At 44.2% G+C, this 18,722-nt stretch overlaps 1 long non-coding RNA gene across 1 annotated transcript in view; it reads left to right on the top strand.

Moving 5' to 3' along the window:
* The first annotated feature begins 5,466 nt into the window (after positions 1 to 5,466).
* LOC144782904 (uncharacterized) overlaps positions 5,467 to 18,722 on the top strand; it is a 145,661-nt gene continuing 132,405 nt past the window's right edge. Inside the window, exons 1-2 of the long non-coding RNA XR_013601307.1 lie at positions 5,467 to 5,742; positions 9,492 to 9,594. This is a non-coding gene — a long non-coding RNA (uncharacterized LOC144782904). The remainder of the gene's footprint in view (positions 5,743 to 9,491; positions 9,595 to 18,722) is intronic.

The raw sequence follows: 18,722 nt of genomic DNA, 5'->3' as shown, positions 1-18,722 counted from the left end.
CTTTCTCTGTGTGCTGCAGAATGCAGCACACTTAGAAAAAGCAAGAATGAGCAGAAATAAAAACAATTCTTCTCATTCACCATTCTAACACCTGCTCTTGCATGGCTTTAGATTGCATTGAATGATGCATGTTAAGGGGCCATGTTTCCAAGGTGGTGTTAAGCCACAAAAAGTGACTTAACGCCGCTTTGTAAATAAGGTGAATGGGTTATCGCCACCAGAACACTGCCAAAAGTGACATTCTGTTGGCTTTATTGCCTTGTACATATGTCCCAATGTGTTTAGGAAGGTGTTCTAGAGAGAAGCTCATAAAGTCTTCAATATACTTATGGATTTATTTATGTATGTCTATATGGAATGGTACCAGAGTATAGTTCCCTAAATACTGCATAACAAAAATATTATGCCCTAAATATAATTTAGAAAAATAGCGAGCAATTGGAGTTAAAGAGAGAAAATCAATAGAGTGATATTTTTGTAAACATCATTTAGGCCACAATATGTATGTCAGATGATATCGTTGTGAGGGATAATATACATATTATTGTTTATACATACATGCACTTCTGCTATCTATCACTCAGTCCGAAAGTTAAAACTGAACATAAGGTCAATTAGCAATACTTCAAACCTAATGATACAGTCATAGATTGATGTGACCATTCTCTAATATCCCTTCACCTCTAGGACTTTTAATACCTCCTGCGATGCTGCATCAGAACGGTGTAAGAACCATCTCCGTCACAGAGCTCGAAATTATGAGTAAGAATTTGACAGGGGCTATAAAGACAAAGGGTGTGCGAAATTCATGTAATTTGCTTTTGCGTAATTATGCAAAATTTGTGAAATTAAAACTGGCATTTAGCACTATGTGCTAACGTGAAATGCAACTTTGCCTCCCATTTTGCACAAAAGAAATAGCATAAGAAATACAAGTGCCATAAGCAGCAGCCGCTCATATGTTAGTTGTTCGCATTCTTTCTGTGCTCTTGTGCTAAAATCTTACCACAAACACGGTGTAAGTAGAGCACGTAGCATAATGACAGGATTTCAGCTATTTTGCATAACACGAACACGGCATATTTAGAGCACGTAGCATAATGGTAGAATTTCAACAATTTTGCAACACAAATGTAAATGAAATTCATTAAAATAAAATTACGGAAATTTCACCAAAGCCTAGTAAAGACATCATTGTGAGGCTCAGCGGGGACTCATCTGCTAAGGCGGAGAAGTGTCACCCCACTGCTCCATGAGCAGTGTAAAGGAAAAATACAATGATAATAACTGAACAGTATTATCATTTTATTTTTAATACAATGGACTGGAGCCAGGTTAGGGCGGGGCAGGGCTGGGCTCGTTTCAGACGTAAGAGTGGATGTGGCGCCTAAGTGCACACGGCGGTTTGGCCGGCCATCTTGGGCCAGCCAAACCGTCATGCGCACTTATTCTTTTAACACCATCGGCGCTGTGCATTTTCCCGCTGTGCGCTGACTTTTTGAAAAACCCGCGGTTCATGACGAGCTCAGCTCATCATCAGTGTACGAGAGGTGTACCTCATCACGAGCTGAGCTCGTCATCAGCGTCGAAGGGGTTAACTGTGAGCTAGCCGAGCTAAAATAGTAGCCCACTGATAAGAACAGCCACGTCACTAAACGTTCCCTGAAGCTGACATGACCTGCTGCAAGTACATATTGCAATCCACACCCACGATAAGTGACACACATTCAAAATTATTTTGTTTGGAGTTGTGTTGCCGAGTAAATAACAACACAACCAGCTGGTACTGGCTCAAGAGAAATTGGCAGCCAGAACATTTGAAACGAAAGTCAAAATGACTGAGAATGTAGAAGATAGAGTCCTCACCACAAAGGCTCCAAACTAGAGGTCAATGAAAATAATGAGTGCATACTGCAACAAGACACAGGAGGCACACTACACAACCACAGAGAACAAAATAGGCTGTCCTCAGAAAGGATATCAGAGAGTCAAGTAACAAAACAAGGTTGATATTCAATCGATTCCTATAGTTCTACCAGAAAGTTTGTTTTTTAAAAAACCTGTGCGTAATCAGGCAACACTGCAAGGACTCCTATCCTCCTGTTTTTTCTCAAACCACGTCTCAAACCTCCCCTCTCCGGGCCACCATTACAGTTACATACACCAGAATGGAGAGACGGGGGGAACACAACTCACAATTAAATCCAAGCTTTTACTCTGCAGGTATTGGCAGGCCTTCCATCTTAAAGTGGCTGTCATTAGCCACCAGTAGAAGCCGGGATTACATTCAATGTTCTATGCATTCTGCCAAAGGCCTATTGGAGAAAGGGCCTTGAATACCTACAAAACTAGCTTCACACTATACCCCTGCTAGAAATATATGTTAATACTTCGACCAATCGTTCAAGGGAATGCAACATGGTGCAGAACCCTAAAATACAGGGTCCCAGACTGTGGAGCACTTGCTATTCAAGATTGAGATCTGGACCGGCATTTTGAAAATGGAAGTATTCATTCTTGCTTTTTAACTAAACTCCTTACAGATCAGGGGTTGGGATCTATGAATATCAGACACCGGTACTTTCCTTTCCTGCTGGCTCTAACCACTCCTTTCTTTTCCGTACATAGTTTGCTCCATGAACGCCCATTCTGTAAGCAAATAGTAACACACAGTGTTTTATAAACCTAACAAATTGCTAAATAAATAGTTTCTTCTACCAGTGGTGCTCGACTTTAGTAGTGTGATTAATATGTACCCTTTTTAAATGATTTGACCGCAAACCAGTATCTCCATATCACCGCTCATTATTAGACCACATAAGTAATCAAATAATCCCTAAGAGGCACTACTATCAACTGGCTTGTATACTTCGTTTTCCCATTAAAATATTGAAAAATGAGGGTTGTAGTCTGGAATATTGAGTAGGGAATATTATACCTAAGCATCATAGCTAAAATATTGAGGACACAAATATTGAAAGGTAAGTGCAAATGTCTGAATGTAATATTCTTCTCACCACATCTAGATACCTTGAAGACGTATGTCGCTAAGGTACATATATGAGGAGTTAGGCATACAAAATCTATACCTTCTCATCTATCGCTAATTTAATTCTCAATATCTTGGCTACGATATTAAGGTATATCGATATTCATCTCCCACATCAGGAAAGAGTTGAAAAGGAGTCACAATAACGCATGGAGCAACATCGCCTTCTCCACAAGCATCAGTCAGGCTTCAGGTCCATGAAAGAAATAAAACGTAAACCAAGGAGCGTCAGAGAGGAGATCGCCAACACACTAGACAGAGATGAGCAACTACTCTAGCCTTCTATACCCCTCAGCAGCCTGTGGCAAACTGGACCATGATGTACATCTAAAGACACCAAGAGCAGAATGAGGCATACAAAATGTCCCGATCTTCTTGCTGCCTCATCCTACTCCTCTCTCCCTCGCCTCTCAATCCTCTTTTTTCATTCTCCATCTTCTCTTTCATTCCTTCTGTCTGTTCTCTATTGTTTATTTTCCTTTCCTTCTCTCGCATCTCTTGTATCTCTGTCCTCTTCTAGCATCCGTCTCTTGATCCACTGTCCTCTTTGGCGATTTTTTGTCTTTATCCCTCACGTTTGCCTACTTCCATGACTTGTTTTCGTCTCTGTCTTTTCCCTTTTCTTTACTCTTGCACCCTAGAGTCTCTCTTCTCCATGGTTCATGATACTGCTGACGTCATTCCATGCTCAACTCTCTCTCTTCTCTAGCCTTCTCTTGTACTATTTCTCCTCACGTCTCTCTCTTTCTGTCTCTCTCTCTCATTTATGGTGTCCTTCTCTCCACCCTCGATATTTCTTTCTCTCTCATCCTTATCTCTCCTTTCTACTTCCATCCTGCCTCTGTCTCCTCTATCTGCTTCTTTCTCTGCTCTGCCCTTCACTCCAGCTGCCCTGTCAGCCATCTCTCTCTCCTCAAAGTCATTCTCTCGCTTCTCTATCTTTCAGTCATGCTGTCCCTGCCTCATTCTTTCTCTCAGTCTCCTGCACATTTTGCTCTCACGCATCTCTATCTATCTTTTTTACCCCCTTGCTCCCTTTCTTTTCTTCGCTCTGCCCTTATTCATGTTTTAGTTTATTTCTAACGCGCACTGACACCTACAGCCTTCATGGCGCTACCCTTTCTGTCCTTCAGTCCTCCTCTCCTTTCCCCTCGCCTCTGGGCCCTCCCATCTCTCCACCTTAGACCTCACTCTGGGTGTCTTCCGTATCCTTCTCTCACTCTCTCTTTCCCTCATTGTCTCTCTCCTCTGTATCCTTCCCTCCCCTATGCTTCCCTAGTCTTTCTCAGTTATATCCATCCTTCCCTCTGTCTGTCCTCTGCGTACCCCTCTCTCTCTCAAGTGTTCCTCTCCTGCCCCGGTCCTTCCATTCCCTTCTGCTTCCTGGGTTTCTCTTTCCTTCATACCCTCCCCTCTCTCCTCTCTCCCTCTTGCTCTCCTCTGCATCTTTCTCTCATTTCTATCCTTCCATCCTTGTGCCCTCCTTTCTCTCTTTCTTCCCGCATTCCCTTTCTCTCTCGACTCCTGCATCCATTCTTCCTTCCTGCTGCCCTTCCCGTCTTCCCTCTCTCTTTTCCTGCCCTCTGTATAATTCTTCCCCTCATCTTTGACCTTCCTTCCCTCCCTCTGTCCGTCCTCTATCTAGGGTGACCAGACGTCCCCGTTTTCCCAGGACGGTCCCCGTTTTTGGAGAAGTGTCCCGACACTTGTTTCAAAGTGACTCAAATGTCCCTGTTTTCAAAGAGTGTCCCGGTTAAACACAGAAATGTCCCTGTTTTTCATTGGCTGCCCTTCGGCAATTTAGCATTCCGCAGTTTACCTCCCATGCTTTTCTGTCATGAGCAACTAAGCAACATTAGTGAGTTGTACTTTACATGGTGCTGATGCACAGCTATAGAAACAAGCATTGATAAAGCTAATAAATCGGGTGTTTGCTAGCCTGTGATGTTTTATTAATTTTTGGCAAATATATGCTATAGTCCTTAAAAGTGTAAATGTAATAAAAAAGACTAATGCTGCTGCATAAAGGAGAGGGGTGCCAATAAAAGACCTCAGATTTGTTGTCTGTAATGCTTCATCTCAGTCTGTGGAGGGAGCTGTCATTGTAGTCCCTTTTCTATGTCTATGACAGTTGTCAAATAGTCAAACTTTTATGTCGATGGTTACTGCAAACTGTAGTCCTACGTCTATGTCAATGACCTGTCCCCGTTTTTTGTTTTGAGAATCTGGTCACCCTACCTCTATCTCATTCCCTCCGTCCATCTGCGGCAGTAAAGACCCGCCGGGCCCCCTAAGTAGGATCCAGCTATGATCTCTGACAATCTTTCTTGACATAACCAGCTTAGCAGGTGGTGCCAGGCGAGGGCAGTGTGTACTTGTTAGGTGGGGGAGGGGCGGGATTGCCGGGGTTTGAAGAGTTGAGATGCCGCACGTGGCAAAGCGGATCAGGCGTCCAATCCGTGTCTCACATTAGCGGCAAGCAGCAGCTGCGTTAAATAGGCCTATCAAGGGATTGCGACCACCCTGGGGGCGACGGGCCCCCAGTGGAAATTAATGAGCCTTATGGGATTAGCACGAAACAATCCGCGCGGATAAGCGCCCGGCATTCCGGTGCGTGCTGAAATAATGCAGGTGACAGCACCCGTCCATTCAAACGTCATGTACGCCGGCGACTGAGGGCGGCAAACTACGCAGTTACGTAACTCCCCAGAAAACTCCCGTCTCCTCACTCTGCGAGTGGGTCAGTTCCGGAATGGGGCTGACCGAGAATCAACCAAGTGCACCTGTGCTATTTTAAGGATTTGGGGGGGGGGGGGGGGGGGGGGGGTTCTTGCCCGAGTAAAACATATTTTGGAAGCCTTGTAAGGAACACGTTTTGAATGTTATTACTCATATCCTGCTAACTCAGGCTCACCAACAATACCAATTTATATTTTAAACTTTAATGGGGTCACACCATAATAGCTGAATTCTCTTACCTGGGACCCCAAAAATCCTTAATATGAGATGCGGAGTCAGAGTAAGAAAAAAGAAGCGAATGAGAGAGGTGTAGATAGAGAAATAGGACAGAGATTGGTACAGCGTATTTTTGAACCCCACCTTTACACTTTGCAAATGCAAAACCTAAACGTGCACTTAGCACGTTTCCTGTGTGACCTATTGACATTAATATTAAATGTTACACTGGATATCATCATTGAAGTGCATGCACTGTAGAATTAGAGAATTCATATATAACACCGTGTGCCGTAACTCATTAAACAAGATTTACTGCTTAGAGGATTGAATAGAAACCATCCTCACAATTTTAGAATGTCTTTACTTCAGATATGATAGTGGATTTATGCAATGAGTGTACTAATGTTACATGTATATTTCACATAAAATGAAGTTCTTAGCCATACTTAATAAATGTGTATTAAAGATTTACTATATGCCAATATGAATATAATGTACTGACAAGTTCTATTCATTTGTGTTTAAACGTGCACACGTATATTAAATGTGCACCATTGCTTTAATATTGTAAAATTACCCTTAGTTGGCCTGTTTCTCAATCTGCATAAAATACTGTTTTACATTTCTTATGGCATGGCTTATTCCTTGCAGGTATATTCACACACATTATTAGTTTGAAAATAGATACAACACTGTATTAGCAATAGAGAGGGCCTGAAAAGAAGACCTTCACAAAGGGACATGGAGGGCCAGAGCGTTAACTGAAAAGTATTATTCAGCAATGTTTCAACATGGTTTGGTTGAGCAAAGGCTATGTCATTCTCATGTTTAGATCGGGATATTTCACAAATGTTTCAGCTTACAAAGTGAGAATGGAACAGGACAATGGAACACCTGATGTTGCGAACAGAGGTGTGGTACCTGGAGGATTTTAGTGTGAATAAATGGAAACTACACTGTCCTGGACTTTGAGAGGTTTAGACCTCAATGCTTATTCCCTTTGATTCTTGTTGAGTGTGGCTTAGACTAATAATTATAATTCCCCTGACCCAAGAAGACTCTTGACTGAACTTATTCAATGCTGACACCTTCCTTCACTTCCTTCACTCCCACACTTTTTTGTATTTTTCTATTTATCTGCAGTTTACTGAATTTTGAGATTCCTTAAACTAATGAACAATCCTCTTAGTTTGGACTTTAACTTAAACAATTCTAGATTTGCTCATTTATAGAAGAGAGGACGAGAAATTCTTCTCAGAGCACACCTCTTAATGCCAATCCTTTGTACTGCTGTGACTAAACTTCTTGTTTGCTTAATGCGGGTATGCCTTCACTTCTTAAGGAGGTTGGGTTTCCCAGTAGTTATTCTGTGTCATTATAGCATGGTGCTGAGATTTATGGACCTTAACTTTATTGCTAATTTGTAATACACCTTCCTAACTCTAGTCACTGATTCCTGGTCCTTATTGTGTAGCCAAATGGGTTACACTGTAAACTGAAATAGATTTATGCAACGTTAACTCTCCTCACCTCTCAGCCGGGAAGAAAAGATCAGTTGGAGGACGAATGGTAAAAGGGTTGGCCCAAAATGCTGCATCAAGATCAAAAAGAGAAAGCTCACACTCTCAGGGGTGGCCTTGGGCAATTTCCCACTTTGCCAATGCCTAAAAATGTCTCAGAATTGCACGTTTAAATGACATATTTGAGAAAGCCCATTTTCATATTGCACGTAGGACCAATTGATCCCCTTACTAAACATTTTTAGAAAGATGTTATATTGAACAATGAATCAGGAATTTCCAGTATTGGGCCTTGGTGGCCAAATTGATGCTAATTTACATGATAGACTCTTACGTTTTATTTTACATCATTATAAAATGAATATGTGTACATGTATCTTATGTAGCTATCTTGAAAATGAATTGCTAATTGAAGTTGAAGGATTCTCTGCAAGGTGGTGGATATAGTAAACAGCAGCTGACACAAAGAAGGGCTGGAGATACCAAAGTCCAATCCCAGGAAAGAGGTTTATGTTAAAATGATTGGCTTTTATTTTGGCGCTAGTCTTATTAGCTCCTAAACAAACAGTTGAAACTTCAGCTTTTGCCTGAAATGTCTCATTTTTATTGGTAAGTAACAGTCTACGTGGTGCTTAGATTTTAATTTCAGAGAGTAGACTCCTTTCAGGATAACACCAATGGCATTAGGACGCAGTGGTCACCAGAAATGCCCTCTTTGTGATCTCAGTTAGATATTGTAATACTGGATGGATTAATAGAAACTGAATCCACACATGCAGGTATTAGAAAATGTAATAGATGGGAATCAGAAAATATAAGCGTTTGAAATGTTGAATGGAGACTAGAAGGCAGATCAACCACAATATATATATGCAAATAAAAAAGTAACCTATGGCAGCTGGACTCTAATTCCACCTCCTTTTAAGGCTCTATATACTCAGACGCTATATACCATGTCTGTTTTATACATTTCAATTTATTGTAGTCGTGTTTTCAAGAATAATACACTGGGGATCTTTAAAAATGAATTTATGACAGATGTTGACAAAATTTTGTTGTTACAACAAAGTAATCGCATTAGAAATTGTAGTAGTTTTCCTATGAATCAAACAAAACTTAGATGTCTTAAGCGTTATTACAGCATTAAAGTCGTTTCTATTTATTCGTACATTTATGTACTTGGACATTTGTTTGAGTGCTGTATGTTGATTAGTAACATGGTCAGGATCTACATCCATCTAGCAGATGTTGAAAACACAGAAGTATGACTATGATCCCTGACCAAAATGGTGGGATACAGCACCTCAGTAGAGGCCAGAATATTACTGGTCCAATTAAATAAGAGGTGAAAGCTATGCTTTATCTCCAATGGCTACAAAAACTGGTTCAGAGCTTAAAAGTAGATTAACTGCCTGAGTTAAAAAACGTAAATCGCCTCTTAGTCGAGGGCCAGTCAGTGCCACCAAGCGCACTAAGTGACACTGAGAGTGGCCAGGGCATAACAGTAAAACAGATCTTTGAGTGAAAAGTGATAAGGATGCTATGGCCTAGTTGGGACACTTATAATGGTGGCTGGTTGTGCTCAACTTGTCACACAAATGACTTAAGTCAGATAATACCTGCTTGATCTGTCCCTAATCGACAAGTTAGCCCAAAAGAGTCCTGAACTAAAGTGAGAGTCGGAGGCTTCTGTGTATGCATGCTTTCATTTCTGTCATTGCTGGAGGCCTCTGAAAATCTGGGTTTTAGAAGAAAAACGTCTCTAGTGTATCAAAGAGTTTTCAGTTATTTAATTGAAACTATTAGACTATAAATTGATGAGCTGAAACATTTTTTTAAAATAAATGAAACATGAGTGCTGTGGACGGCATCGGGTTTCCATCATGAAGCTTTTAGCACTCCGCTCCTCTTTCTCCAGGGTTCTCCCTACATCTCAGTAGTGGTTCTCATTTCTTTCTCCACAGATACACAACTACTTTGAGGACGGTGTGTACCCTGAATTACGAAGTCACACAGTTGATGGGACACAATATCGAGGACAGCATATCAAAAGAAAAAAATCGACTGGTAAATAAGTCTAGATTTTATATATACAACTCTACATATTTGTACTTACGCGTTACATATATCTTAAAGGTATGTAGATGTATAGTTAGTGAATTGCACTTACCATTTGATGTTTTGTCCCTTGTTATTCTGTCCTCAATATATTCTTGTACCACAATATTGGTAGTGTTGATATTCAGGAGTACAACCATTGGGAAGCCATTACATACTCCTTTTTTTCTCCTTTTTATTAGCAAAACTGTAGCAGCAAGATTACATATATGCATCAGATTAGGATAAATCTGACAGATCATAAATAGAATTCATCAGATAATAGGCGTGACAAAGTAATTAATTACGGACATCAACACAGAACAACTTGGTCAGAATAACCAAATATATCCATATCCTTTATAATTCAGCAGATATTTTCTACTTATACTGGGATACCTAGTTCGAGAAAGGCCCCCAGATCCTCCTCCCTTTATGTTTTCGCCCTCTTCCCCTTTCGTTTATAAAGTGCTTTTTTAGGTCGAGCTGACGTTAGCATTCATGCGAAGCATGAATGCTGTCAGCTCGACAACTAATGTGATCCGTTTTTAGGAGAGTGGACACCAAAGTGTTACAAGCGTTTTCAGTGCCGGATTTCACCTCGGGAGCGCGCAGCATTGTCTGCAGTGGCAGTGTCAGTTTCGCTTTTGTATTACTTTCGTTTTTTCCGAGGCTGGCTGAGGGTAGCTTGAAATGAACAGGCTTGCTTTGAACATCATGAGTAATTATTTCTAGCCGTCTTGTAATGAACATGCACGCTGGTATTCTTTTTAAAACACTTCTTTGTAAAGGCACATTTTTAATTATCGGAAGCATCACAGTGAATAAATGGGTCAAGCTGCTGGTTTATTTATTTATTATTTTGGCGTCATATTTACTTTTAAATTTAAATGAGTGGCCCCCACCCCTCTGCATGCACGCACGCACACACAGGCGCACACACACACACACACATACACACTGCCGCCCTGCACCCCCTGCATACACACAGACACGCAAGCACGGAGCCCCACTCACCCGGACTTCTACTCGTCCCGCTCCGGGCTGCTCCCTCCGGCGTCAACGGGCACAGGGACACTGGCACTCCGCTCCTTGGCTTCCCGGGCGGACGCCGGCTGCACGCAGGGCTCTCCTCTCTCTGCTCCGGAGCCTTGCGCCAGCCATTGCAGCCTGCCTCCTGGGAAGCTCCGGTCGCGGTCGACTTCCTGCTTCTGGTCAGGCCCCGCCTCTGTCTCAAGGAGGGCTGCCTGACTTCCGCCCAGCCCGGCCTGCTTTCGCTGGAACAGCCGCTGGACGATCAGAGCCATCAGACGAGCACAAGAGGTTTACGGTAAATGTCTTTTTAATTTTTTTTTTTATAAACACTATTACTAGCCTATGCACTGATTCTCTTATCCCATACCCGCATATGCTATCTCTCATCACGCATCTCACTATATGAGTGACATTTTGATAACGTATGAAACTTTTTGAGAGGCACTTCACTGCGAGTAGAAGGCGGCAGTTATGTCGTTGTAATAAAATGAATATAAGAAATAGATTCCTTTGTGCGTTACAGTAGGCACTTAGCTTTGTTCCCATTCAAGCATGGGTTTCCCCGGTCCAACATACAAGTGGCGATGACTAAAAATACAGGACTGCCTGAACAAAAAAACTTTCAAACAACACAATGATTTTGGACTTTAAGCAAAAAAAACCTGATAGATTAGTTTTGTATAGCCCACTGTTAAACAGCGCCTTCACTGAGTGAATTTAATTGTCCTGGTGGCAGACACTCACGAAAGCTACACAAATGAAGCCTTTTTTCCTACATATTGCCCCTTTGTTTCTCTCTTCTCTGCTTTATATCAACCGCCTCAATACAATTTCTTTTCCCCTCTGCCTTTCTCTTCAATTCTTCTCTCATCTCCCTGCTCTCGCTCTCCCTCCCTACTTACACCCTCCCCTCTATCCACACCCTGTGATGTCGGCTTACAGGCCCTCTTGCCGCACATGGAATCTACCCGTCTCTCACTGAGAGTGACTATTTTAAGTGAAAGTCGATGACATTATGTAAGCCAATAGTTTTTAAATGCCGCAAACTTTTATCCCCCTCCTGTGATGTGAACCTTCTTTCGGGACGTGGTCGCCTATCGCCACCTGCAGGCCAAAACTGCAGGCCTCACACCCTCACTCACCCTCACACCTCCTCACCCTCACACCTCCTCACCCTCACACCTCCTCACCCTCACACCGCCTCACCCTACCCTCACTCATCCTCACTCATCCTCACTCACACACCCTCGCACACCCTCACACACCTTCAGACACCTTCAGACCGTCACACCCCCTCACCCCCCTCACCCTTATCCTCACACACCCTCACTCACCCTCACCCCCTCACTCGCCTTCGCCCCTCACCCACCCTCACTCACACCCTCACCCACCTTCATACCCTCACACACCCTCATCCTCACTCACCCTCACACCTCCTTACCATCACACACCCTCACATCCTCACCCACCAACACACCCTCACCAACACACCCTTACCCTCACTCACACCCTAACACCCCCTCACCCCCTCATCCCCTCATCCCCTCATCCTCATTCACCCTCACACCTCCTCACCATCACACCCCCCTCACCCCCTCACCCACCCTCACACACCCTCACTCACTTTGACACCCCCCACCCTCACACCCTCACCCCCTCATCCTCACTCACCCTCACACCTCCTCACCATCGCATACCCTCACATCCTCGCACCCTCACCAACCCTCACACACCATCACTCACCTTCACAACCCCTCACCCCCTCATCCTCACACACCCCTCACCCTCACAACCCTCACACCCGCACTCACCCTCACCCCTCACTCACCTTCACACCCTCACACCCCCTCACCCTCACACACCCTCACCCCCTCATCCTCATACACCATCCCTCACCCTCACACCCTCACCCCCTCACTCACCCTTACACCCTCACACACCCTCACTCACCCTCACCCCCCCTCACTCTCCCTCACACCCTCAGCCTCACCCCCCCATCACTCACCCTCACACCCCATCACCCTCACACCCCCACTCACCTTCACACCCCCTCACCTTCACCCCTCACCCCCTCATCCTCCTACACCCTCACTCACCCTCACACACCCGCACTCACCCTCACACACCCGCACTCACCCTCCCACCCTCACTCACCCTCACACCCTCTCACCTTCACCCCTCACACACCCTCACTCACCCTCACTCACCCTCACCCTCACACCCTCCGCCTCACACACCATCACTCACCCTCGTCACCCTCACACCCTCATTCACCCACCCTCACTCACATCACACCTCCTCACCTTCACACACCCTCACATCCTCACGCCCTCACTCACACCCTCACCCACCCTCACACCCCTCAACCCCTCATCCTCACCCACCCTCACACCCCTCACCCACCCTCACTCACCTTCACACCCTCACACACACTCACCCTCACACCTCCTCACCATCACACCTTCACATCCTCACCCACCCTCGCACCCTCACCCACCCTCGCACCCTCACCCACCCTCACTCACCTTCACCCCCTCATCCTCACTCACCTTCACCCCCTCATCCTCACTCACCCTCAAACCCTCATCCTCACTCACCCTCACACCTCACTCACCCTCACACCTCCTCACCCCTCCTCACCCTCACCCCTCCTCACCCTCACACCTCACCCTCACACCTCCTCACCCTCACACCTCCTCACCCTCACACCTCCTCACCCTCACACCTCCTCACCCTCACACCTCCTCACCCTCACACCTCCTCACCCTCACACCTCCTCACCCTCACACCTCCTCACCATCACACCTCCTCACCATCACACCTCCTCACCATCACACCTCCTCACCATCACACACCCTCACATCCTCACACCCTCACTCACACCATCACACCCCCACACACACTCACCTTTACACCCCCTCACACCCTCATCCTCACTCACCCTCACACCTCACCATCACACACCCTCACAGCCTCATCCTCACCCACCCTCACACCTCACCATCACACACCCTCACTCACACCCTCACACACATACAACCACGCACACACACACAACCACGCACACAACCACGCACACAACCACGCACACAACCACGCACACAACCACGCACACAACCACGCACACAACCACGCCCAACCACACACCCAACCACACACATACAACCACACACATACAACCACACACATACAACCACACACATACAACCGCACACATACAACCGCACACACACAACCGCACACATCTATCTATCGCCCTGACCCTATCTATCGCCCTGACCCTATCTATCGCCCTGACCCTATCTATCGCCCTGACCCTATCTATCGCCCTGACCCTATCTATCGCCCTGACCCTATCTATCGCCCTCACTCAATCTATGGCACCACCACAGCATCACTCAGGGGCACCACAGCATCACTCAGGGGCACCACAGCATCACTCAGGGGCACCACAGCATCACTCAGGGGCACCATAACATCACTAAACGCCACACCATCACTCAGCGCCACCACAGTATCAATCTGTGCAACCATTCAACAACAACTGGTTCAGATATGTTCTCTCAATGTTTCAAGCTTTATTACAAATGTCACAAAAAGTTGGTAATATTTCACTTCTGTTCTTGGATTTTCATCACAATAAAATACACTGAACATATTCTTCACAAAAGTTATTTACAAAAGTTTAAGATATTGCCATTATAAGTTACAATAACTTTTATTTAAGTATTAATTATTTAAAAAAATTAAAAGCCATTGTTATTTGTAATATCAATACATCTAAGTCACGTAAATACAAAACATGTTGCATTACAAATGCCTATAGGTGTCACAATTACAAAAGATAAAAGTATTGGCATTGAACATGACAAAGCTATTAATTTCGCTATTTTCAAAACAAACACATAAATAAAAAATGTGTCATTTACAAGACCAATAGCTCAAACTTTCCTAATGCGAGACCTATTGCATTGCAAATGCTTGTCTAGATTGTAAACATATAAAAAGTGGCCCTTCCATTGCTGAAATATCGGAAGTGAAGGACTGAGCCAGGCAGAAACAATACAAAGCCTTAAAATCGCCATTGCTAAAAGAAATTATTCAACCCACACCTATATTTGATTCATCAACACCCAATAACATAAACTGCGGTGACATGGAAACATTTACCTTGAGGGCCTCACCTAAAAAGCCTGCAATTTCTGAACTGACTGGCTTTAAGCAAAGGCAAGAAGAGAACATGTTGACCAGGTCTGCTCTGAGGACGCGACACTTAGGACAGCGGGTACCAGCCAATCCTCCCCAATTAGCAATTTTTGCGGGTGTGGTATATAATTCAAAATTGTTTTATAGTGTTGCATTGGCAGGTTTGATGAGCAAAAAATGGACCCACACAGCTTCAATGTTTTAAAACAAAAATAAAAGATTCCTCAGAGTCTAACCTCGCCTGCGATTTTTCATCCTGTTTTCCGAAATCATATGGTACCCCCTCCAACAGGTACCCATATATTTGAGAGATTGAGTAGCTAGTATCCTTTGTTAAAGTCTCTATCATGGGGATCCCTGAAAAGCCTGATAAACCCCCAACCTTTCTCAAAAGGAAATCCTTCAGTGGTAGAAATAAAAAAAACTCCTGGGTCCCAATATTAAATCTTCCCATAACCTCTTCAAATGATGTCATATGATTCCCCGTGAGCAGATCTCCGATCTTACCAAACCCCCTTTGTTCCCATTGGCTAAGCAGTTGTCATGGAATATTCCGGGTAGTTGATTGTTCCGAAGCAGCGTAGTGTACCAGCTAAACCAGCCAACCCCTAGTATTTTTCGTATGCCCGTCCAGTTCCGAAATGCCGCCATCAGACTCTTAAACCGTATCTTTTTACAGTAACTCGGCTCAACAATCTTCAGCAGACATCTTCTGGCTGCTGCCCCAATCAATAACTCATAAATCGAAGGAACAAAAGCTGCATTACCAACTTCAATTTCCTTATTTTTGAATAAAGGTTATTAAAACTGCAGAGCTGCCGCTAGATAATATGATGTAAGTTTGAGGAGCGCCCAGCCCTCCCTGTCTATGGGTAAGCACAGAAATGTATTTGTCCTCCTAGTCTTCCCATATCCCCAAATAAATCTAGCAACCGTTCTTTCAATTATTTTAAACAACACATTACCAATCTCCAGTGGGATCGTACAAAAAACATACAATAATTTTGAAAGGAATATCATTTTAACAAGGTTACTTCTTCCCATTATTGAGACATTTAAATTATCCCATCTACTAAAATCCTCCTTATTTTTTTCAATATTAGGGGTAAGCTCCAAATTAGCTGTGATACTAACTTCCAGATAGGTAGCCTCCTCAACTACGTGACTATCATTATCCGGTGCATATCTGTTTATGACTAACTGCGTTTTTGCTTTATTTAGCAAGAAACTTGAGTAAGTTGAGGGAGAGGATGTAGCCTTGTGACAGTCGACCTCGGACCTGGGGAACCGGGTTCGAGTCTTGGCAACGATGCTCAAACATCCTGTGATTCTGGGCAAATCACTTAATCTCCCTGTGCCTAACAAAAATGAATGTGTTTGTCTGTAACGAAACTGGTGCTCATGTAAAGCGCTCTGATACCCGATGTCTCAGGTCTAGTTTGCGCTATATAAAACTCTAGCTGGCACGGACAACCCCATCTGGATCACTGGTGACTATTGCCACCTCATCTGCATAGGCCAGTATTTTCGTATCCCAACCCTGCAGACTGATGACAGAATGTCCCGAGAGGCTACGAGTCTCCTAAGGAGGGGATCAATATTTAAAGTGAATAACAAAAGGGAGGCCGGACAGCTGTGCCTCGTTCCCCTTTCTATCGGAAGGGAATCCCACTCAACTCCCATTATCTGTAATCGAGCCGCGGGGCTAAAGTACATCATCCGGATTGCCTGGGTGAAAGGCCCACGCAAGCTACTAGCCTCAATTACCTTCCAGAGGTACTCCCACAACACCCTGTCTAAGGTCTTCACAGCCTCCAATAGGGCCGTCCCCATGGGTTCCTGTCGAACCTCCATAGCATCAAACAGTGATATTACCCACCATATATGATCCAAGGTCCATCTCCATGGGATAAACCCATGCGGTCTAACAGAGACTAGCCTGTGTATCATATCGCCCAGCCTGCTGGAAAAGATTTTAGAATAGAGTTTAACATCACTGGTTAACAATATAATTAGTCTATAAGAACCCAAATCCGCGGGATTCTTACCTTTAAAAAATATATATTACATTTGCTGTACCGCAGGATCCAGGGGGATTTGCCCCATTTCTAACTTGCTTAAAAAGCTACAGCATTTTCTGAAGTAGTGCTACAGAAAAAACCTTATAACATCCATTGATATAGAATCTGTACCCACTGCCTTCCCAGATGGAAGAGCCTGGAGAGCCACCTGGAATACTTCTAATGAGATATCTGCCCCTAAAAATAACCTCTCCGCCTGGGTTGCTTTAGCAAACAACACTGGATTCAGATATAGCTCTCAATCCTCAAGGCATACAGTGGGGAGGCTTTATAAAGGTCCACTTAAAATTCACAGAATGCTTCTCTAGCTTGAGTAGGATCCGTTACCAATCTAATTTGCATATTCCTAATCTGACTAATATGCCCAGTCACCAGATTTTGCCTCAACCTCACTGCTAATAGAGGCCCCACCCATTCATTATATTCAGAGCACTCCTGATCTCTGGCCACGAATTTTCAGTGATCTTCTCAGCCGTAAATTCGTTCAAGCATGCCTTAATTAAAGATATCAGGTTCAGCACGGGAAAAAGATCTTTCCCGGAGGCCACAGCTACAACCAATTCTGCCTCCAAAACACCAAGCTTTTGATAAAGTTCTTTGATCTGCCCCATACCCTGCATCTGTTTGCAGATACTGAACCTAAGGGGTTCCCCTCTTATACCAGCCTTGAAAACGCCCCATACCATTCTGGGAGACCTTTTTCAAATTCCAAAAACTGTGAAATCCAGCCCATTACCATGACATGCCTTATGTACTCTGAGTCCGACAAAAGAGCCCTCTCAAATGTCAATCTTCTGGGCTCACTTCTCAGTCCATCAAGTGGAAGTTCCAAGACGATGGGGTTATGCTCCAGCATTAATCTTGGAAAAAGTTTCACCGGAGCGCCCCTAACAATCAATGGTGAGACCAAGAAATAATCCAACCTTGCAATATTGCCATAAGCGTCTGAATAGTAAGTATACCCAGCATCAGGGGCCTTCAGGCTGGACCAGACATTAATTAGGCCAATGTTGTCTACTAGATTCCTGAAAGATCTAAATGATTGTGATTTGTGCCCAGCATGACACGCTTCATTGCCCCCAGGCCCCTTTGAACCATTAAATTGAAGTCCCCACATAATATATACGGGGCAGGCCACAATGGTAATTTGGTTGCTAAAAAATTAGGCAGTCTAGGGTAATCTACGACTGGAGCGTGTATCGAGCACAGCGTAAAGAGACCCCTCCCAGCTTTACACCCAACAACTGCCCATCTCCCATAACTATCTGAAGCCTTACGACTAGGGACACCAGAATTCCTTTAACTAAGATGGCCACCCCTTTAGTCCTGAGCTGTATGACAGACTACATTCAACCCTAAAGCGCTCGGCATAGCACTATCACAGTGGGCAATATGGCTCTCTTGCAAGCAGTAAGCATGCACTCTTAAAAATGTAAGGTCTTCTTGTACCCTTCACCTTTTAAACTTATCGTTCAACCCACAGATATTAATAGTAGTGATAGAGAGCTTAGCCATCCCCCCCATATTTTGTCCAATCCACATGCACAGCCCCCCAAGATTTAACTAGGCCTGGGAGGGGGCCCCTGCCCAAAGAATACTCGTATGTTGTGGGGTTTGTGCAAGGGTGGAGAAATGTGCAGGCAGATTGCCTATCGAGACTACCCCTGAAGTGGGAGGAGGTTTACGGGGTAGCTGTTAGGGATCAGGAAGCGGAGGAAGCTGTGGCATTGGTACAAGATGCTGTGCAGTGTGGGTCAGGAACATTCACCTTGAAGG

This window comes from Lissotriton helveticus, chromosome 9 (genome assembly GCF_964261635.1).
Source record: "Lissotriton helveticus chromosome 9, aLisHel1.1, whole genome shotgun sequence".
Classification (NCBI taxonomy): Eukaryota; Metazoa; Chordata; class Amphibia; order Caudata; family Salamandridae; genus Lissotriton; species Lissotriton helveticus.
This window is presented reverse-complemented; position numbering and strand designations above follow the sequence as displayed.